This window comes from Myotis lucifugus, unplaced genomic scaffold, assembly GCF_000147115.1.
Source record: "Myotis lucifugus unplaced genomic scaffold, Myoluc2.0 scaffold_1701, whole genome shotgun sequence".
Classification (NCBI taxonomy): domain Eukaryota; kingdom Metazoa; phylum Chordata; class Mammalia; order Chiroptera; family Vespertilionidae; genus Myotis; species Myotis lucifugus.
In genome coordinates, this window is record NW_005872749.1 from 20,510 (window position 1) to 27,336 (window position 6,827).

A 6,827-nucleotide genomic window follows, 5' to 3' on the forward strand; every position below is an offset into this window, starting at 1 on the left:
TTCGGGCACGTCGGGGCGGGTCGCGCGCAGAGCTCTGGGCCCCTGGGCGGCGGAGCATCCTGGGATTCGTAGTTTCCGACAACAAGGGGCTGGGCTCGGGGGCGGGGCTCAGGATTCTCTGATGTCATCGCCTGGAATAGAGCTTCGCGGCACCGGGATCTCTAAAGACAGGCTTCGTCCATTTGCAGATAAGCTGTTTGCCAGCTGCCCCATCATCAGTGCAGGAAGCACAGACTCACTGGCTGTGGCGCGACCCGCAGAACCACGCTTCTCAGCTCCCGCGCCAATCCTGCGCCCCAACCATTCCTATCTAGAACTGTAGCCCCACCTCCTACGGGACCCGAGCCTCAGAGACACTTAAAGGGTCAGTGGAAAGTCTTTCAGAAAAGATGGAGAATAACCATGTCTTTTCATAAACACTTATTCATAGTTAGCATCTCTGTTGAGCACCTACTATGTGCCAAGTCCCGCGATGGGCCCGAGGCCTACATCTGAGAACGAGGCGGACTCCACAGGCCTTCATGGAGCCTGCAGTCTGTAAGGGGAGCGAGTCCTTAAGACAATGATAGACGTTAGTGCCAGGCAGTAACTGGGCAGTTAGAGTGGGGGAGGAGGGGCTCTGGTTGGGGGTGGTCCGCGAAGGCTCTCTGAGGAACTGATATTTGAGCTGGAACCTGAAAGGTGAGAATTATTCAGACATGCCAAGGGCTGGGGGAGAATTACTGGCCGTGCCTCTCACAGTGCACCGCCGGGCTCTCGGGCTCTGCTTGTTGTGTCCTCCTTCCTTCCCTTCCCCTGCCCAGCCTTAGATCACATCCTTCCCTCCTCACCTCGGTACCGGCTCTGTTCAGAACGTCCCTCCTAGAGGAAGATGTGCAGGAGACAGATCCGTGCCCAGCAGGAGGACAAGCTGCAGTGGCCAGGACGAAGGTGCAAGTTAAATGCCAATGAGCCTGCGGGCCTGGCGGGAACTCTCCCTAGTTAACCCCTCCCGTAGGTGGGAACGGGGTGAAAAGTCTGGGCCCGCCTGGCCAGCGTGGCTCGGTGGTTGAGCATCGGCCTATGACCTGGAGGTCACGGTTCCCTTCCCCGTCAGGGCAGATGCCCAGGTTGCAGGCTCGATCCCAGTAGGGGGGCGTGCAGGAAGCAGCCTATCCATGATTCTCTGTCATCATTGATGTTTCTCCCTCTCTCTCCCTCTCCCTTCCTCTCTGAAATCAATAGGAATATATATTTTAAAAAATAAAATAAAAGTCTGGGCCCTCAGCCTGGCCTCCTGACTTGATTCTGTTCATGAGGCAGAAAATCGGATTTGGAGTGTCTTTATTAGGATCCTAAAGGAGCTTCGACTTTATCTCATCTGAACCAATGGGAAGTGGAAGACAGCCGTAGACTTACCTGCGGAGACTTACCTGTGTGCCCGTGGCAGCTCGCTGTACTGGCCCTTAGCGACCAGCTGCTCCCCTTACAGCGTGTTCAGAGCCCCATGCACGGATGGCAGTGAAAGCACCTCACCAGCTTCATGGAAGGCTCCGGTCCTGGCTTTTACAGACTTCCACCTTCCACATTCCCAAGACCACTGGTCCGTGTTCTTTCGGGAGACCCTGGTCTGTGGCCCAGCAGACACCCGTCTTCTCCAGGCCTCGCGTCCTCGCCTGCTCACCAGGTGAAAGGGTTTGGTTTCCCCACAGTCTGTGAACTGCCCAGAGCACTATTTCCTCTGGCCCACAGTGGCCTTTGGGGTTTTGTTTTGTTTTTTAATTAAATGTATTTTTATTGGTTTCAGGGAGGAAGGGAGAGGGAGGGAGAGAGAGAAAGAAACATCAACATGAGAGAGAATCATAGATCGGCTGCCTCCTGCACGCCCCACACTGGGGATCAAGCCCACAACCCGAGCATGTACCCTGACTGGGAAACGAACTGTGATCTCCTGGTTCGTAGGTCAACGCTCAACCACTGAGCCACGCCGGCTGGGCTGGGCAGAGTTTGTAGTCGTTGTTGTTGTTTTTAACTGAATGTGTGGCTAACATTTAAAAGTAGGGAAATTGCACATAAAAACCCAGATGTCACCTGCCTGATCCCTTTAAACATTTGAGCTTGCCTTTCCTAGCTACAAGTTCTGGAAGGGGTCTCCAACTCAGGAATTCTAGAAGATTCTAGATGGGATATTTGGGACATACTTAAAATGAAAAAAAAAAAGAAAAATCCCTTGTTTTTCTGCAATTCAAATGCAATGTCTTGTGTTTGATCTGAAAACCCTCTTAGACAGTGGTTCTCAACCTTCCTAATGCCGCGACCCTTTAATGCAGTTCCTCATATTGTGGTGACCCCCAACCATAAAATTATTTTCTGACCCCCAACCATAAAATTATTTTCGTTGCTACTCCATAACTGTAGTTTTGCTACTGTAAACAATATGTAATTATATATGTGTTTTCCGATGGTCTTAGGCGACCCCTGTGAAAGGGTCGTTCGGCCTCCAAAGGGGTCGCGACCCACAGGTTGAGAACCGCTGGTCTTAGAGATCAGCCCACAGAGGGCAGAGGGCAGAGGGTCTCTCACACCCTCGGAATCTTAGTCCTCATCGGTCTTCTCCTTTGGCGTTGACTGAGGGCTTGAAATTCTTCCCTCGCTCGTACTGCCCAGCAAGCCCCAAAGGTTGTTTGACATTGAGAGCCACGTGTCTAGACAGAGAGGGGAGCCAGCGATGGGACTCAGACGAGGCTGCGGGTTGGGGTTGGGGTTGGGGTTGGGGCTGCAGTGTAAGCAGGCCTGGGGGCAGCCTCCCGGGCAGCGGACTTGGGATCGGCCAGTAAATGCAGCAACAAAAACTGACAATCCTCTTCCGGCTTCTCCTCCTGCCTTGTTTGGATGGAGATTCATTACGTAACTGTGCTTTTTTCAGTCTGTGGAATATTCCCTTGTTGAAATGACAGCCTGGGAGCCAACCAAGAACATTCGGGACCCACAGACAGTGTGAGGAATTCTGGAATGTTCCACGGAGACTGGTCATCTGAAGAAAATGGTGAGGAGTCTGAAGTCCAGAATCTGCCATTTACATTTATTTATTCATTTATTTTTAAATATGTTTTTATTGATTTCGGAGAGGAAGGGAGAGAGAGAGAGAAACATCAATGATGAGAAAGAGTCATTGATTGGCTGCCTCCTGCACGCCCCACACTGGGGATCAAGCCCGCAACTGTTGACCTCGTGGTCCTGGGCAGACCCTCAGCCACGGAGCCACGCCGGCCGGGCTGCCACTTACCTCTACGCCGTCACTGCCATCCCAGCGCCAGGCCCCGCGTGTAAAGCATCTGCAGTTCGCTCAGGAGCACTTGCTGAGCCCTTCGTGCCGTGTGGAGAGGGCATGTGACGGGCCCGGAGCCACACCGGAAGTGACAGAGCACCGTTGCCCCTCGGATATCTGCCCCCCCGCCCGGCGTCGACCCGGCCTATCCCCTCCCCTTAGCAGTGACCACCTTCTCACACGCGCCGTGTTTATCTGACTGTCTGCACGCCTCCCTCGAGCGTGACCTCCACACACAGGCACTGTCTCTGTTTGGCTGGTCAGTTTCTTCTCAGCGCCCAGAACAGAGATGCCTGGTCAGCGAGGAAGGCCACCAGCCCCGTTAGGAACGGGGTCAGCGTCCGAAGTCAAGGAGAGGAGCACCTCCAGGCCTAGCCCCCACCCCCTCCGCCCGTTCCTGCGACCGGAACACACGGTCCGATGGCTCAGCCGAAGGACCGCCGCTCAGGATTCTATGGGAAGGAACGAGATTGGGAGCCAGCAAGCGAGGAGCACACAGGAGCGCCCAGCAGTGGGTCCCCGGACAAAGGGGTGATTCGTCTTGACTCAGGGAAATCCATGCGTAAACATCAAGGTGAGCCGGTCATCACATGTGTAGGTGGAGACCCCTGTGCCTGCGAACATGCCTACACACATCACATGGCCAAAACCGGCACACAGCCTGGCTGGCGTGGCTCAGGGGTTGAGTGTTGACCTAGGAACCAGGAGGTCACGGTTCTATTCCTGGTCAGGGCACACGCCCAGTTGCAGGCTTGATCCCCATTAGGGGGCCTACAGGAGGCAGCCAATCAGTGATTCTCTCTCATCATGGAGGTTTCTCTCTCTGAAATCAATTAAAAAAAATTTTTTTTTAAATATGGCAAAACATCTCCAGCGCAGGGAGAGGATTGTAGCAACGTAACGGAGGTTAGTGAGAAAGCCCTCGAGGGGGTCGGTAGAGGGCCTCCCAGGCCACGTAGACCAGCTGCGGGTTGAGCTGGACCGGGCCCTGGTTCTACAACTCAGCCCCATGGTCTCCCTGGAAAGACCGGGGGGTCGTTGTTGAGGTTAAGGATGGCACGGGCAGGGAAGGGGGTTCACTGAGTGGGCCTCAGTCCTCCTGTCACCTCAGCGAATCCCTGGATGCTGTTCGCACAGCTTCTAACAATGGGGGTGAATCCGTGGGTTCCCAGGGGCCTCCAAGCCAAGTTGGAAATTCTAGATGAGAGTCAACGGGGGGCTGCCTTCCAGGTGCCGGCCATACGCTAACATACACGTATGTATTTCATGTATGAAGTAAGCATGAACCACACTCTCTGGCCCCAGCTCTTCCCCTGTTAGGTCCCCTGGAGAAACTGGGTAGCGGAGAGTTAAAAACAGCCTTCCCTATTTTTCAGAGTAAAAATGAAAGCTGGGAAGGAACTCGGTGGGGCTGGCTTTGTGGCTGAGCAGTCAGCAGGCGTCCGCCCCGCCCCCCCACCTGCCCGGCCTCAGCCAAGAGGAGGAGGATGGGGCTCAGGCATTGCCACAGGGGGGCTGGGATTGAGTGACCTGCCCAGGATCGTCCCCCTGGAACTAATTTATAAAAATGTGTTTTTATTGATTTCAGAGAGGAAAGGAGAGAGAGAGAGAGAGAGAGAGAGAGAGAGAAACATCAGTGATGAGAGACGCCCTGGGGATCGCATGTGCCCTGACCAGGAATCGAACTGTGACCTCCTGGTTCATACGTTGATGTTCAACCCCTGAGCCAGGCCGGCTGGCAAGCCTGCAACTCCCAAATATGAAGCCTGATAAGGTGGTGAAGCATCCATCTTATATAAGAACTGCTGTTTGAGATTTTAACCCTCTATTTCTGGCTTCTGTAATGCTGGCTGGCTTAAATAATAAGGAAAATAAGACTGCTCCCATTCCAGAGAGGCCATTAAACCTTCCCCGGACGAAGTTATCAGTGCTGGCGTCAGGCCAAGCCCTTGGTCGAGGCCTCAAAGCCCCAGCACATAGGGCCCTTTAAGAACTTGCAAAGGGGACCAGAAAAACCCCATATAAGGGAGACAAAGAGGGTAAAATCGTATAAATAGGGGAAACTTCGTGTGTGACACCACCCAGAACTTGAGATACATTTCCTCTGGGCCCGCGCGTAGTACATGTAACTCCATCTCTCTAAGCGTTGCTTGGTTCTTCTCCGGTTTTTCTGTCACAGTGTGTCCACCACCAGCTCAGGACGCACCTCTAACACCCAGAAAGCTCCCTGTAGCCACCGAATCGCCGTTCAGACTCGCCCGCCCTAGGTTAGCTTTGCCCGTCCTTGAACCTCCCGTCCACGTAACTGCAGCCGCCGTCACGCTGTCCTTGGGATCTAACTTCTTCTGTTCAGCCCTCCGTCCGTGCGGCGTCTCTGTGTCACCGTGTGCGAATAGTCTGTCCTGTCTGTCGCCGTGTGGCCTTTCGTTTCACGAGTAATGCACCGTTTATCTCTTCTGTGGGGGACATTGGGGTGCTTCCCCCTGTCCTTTTCTCTTGTTGCTTCCTCGGCCCCCAGCTCAGCGGGGGCTGGTGGCAGTCCTTGCATTTCTCCCATTTCTCTCGTCCTCACGTAAGCCCATGATAAGGCCATCCATGTGGTTCCGCACCCATCAGACCCCCCCCCCCCACACACACACACAGCAGCGCTCAGAAAGCCCCTCTCTGGCCCACAGCCCTTCGCCAGCTCATGCTTTTGTTGTAGGACCATCGGCATTGTTTACACGGCGGCGGGGGGTGGGGGTGGGGGGGTGGGGAACGTCTGGCCGAGGGCCATGTCAGGGGCATGAAAATCGTGGGGTCCGGCCGTGCCAAGCATGAGGGGTGAGTGAGATGTTGACCAGATGCAGCAGCTGCCTTTGAAGGTGATGATTCTGCACGGCCTGCGGAGGATGATGCTATAAATACCCACATGGCCCTTGGCAGGAAGAGGGCGCCCCGCCCCTGGTCTAGGACATCTGCTTGTGCAAAGAACGAAATGGCCGCCTCTCCGTGACCTCAGCCCTGGCCCAGGACGCTGTTTTGAGGGGCTGTTACTGGTGCCAGACAGGCCTGAGCCCCAGCCCCCTCCCTCCCTGGCACCTGTGAGCCCCCCACTCCAGTGCTGGGAGCTTCAGTTTCCTCGTTGGCGGGATGATCCCTCCGCTGCCTACAGGTGGTGAGGACGGGGCCCAGCGCATAGTAGGTGCTGTCAGACGGTGTCCACCGCCCGTCGGCAGAGGCGTGTGCCCTCTGCCCGCCCCCCCTCACGCCTGGACTCCCCGTCTTCACTTCCCAACAAGCAGGCCTCCCTCTGGACACGCTCCTGCTGCCCTGAAATGCCCTCCTCCCTCTGGTGCCCGCACGCCACCCCCGCCTGTTTGCTTTGGACGTGGGAGGCCGGCCAGGGAGTGGCGGGCCTGCCCATGCGGCTTCTCACAACAAAAGCTGCGCCTGACTCACGGCTGGGAGAAGCCGGCACATCCGCGCAGCCCCACACCTGTGGGCCCTGGGCTCCCCGTGGGCCGGGGGGGGGGGGGGG

At 55.7% G+C, this 6,827-nt stretch overlaps 1 long non-coding RNA gene across 1 annotated transcript; it reads left to right on the forward strand.

The window, feature by feature from the left end:
• The first annotated feature begins 15 nt into the window (after window positions 1–15).
• Window positions 16–4,930, forward strand: LOC106695579. Its single transcript, XR_002827563.1, has 3 exons — window positions 16–930; window positions 1,225–1,666; window positions 2,906–4,930. It is a non-coding gene; the product is annotated as an uncharacterized LOC106695579 (long non-coding RNA).
• The last annotated feature ends 1,897 nt before the right edge of the window (window positions 4,931–6,827 follow it).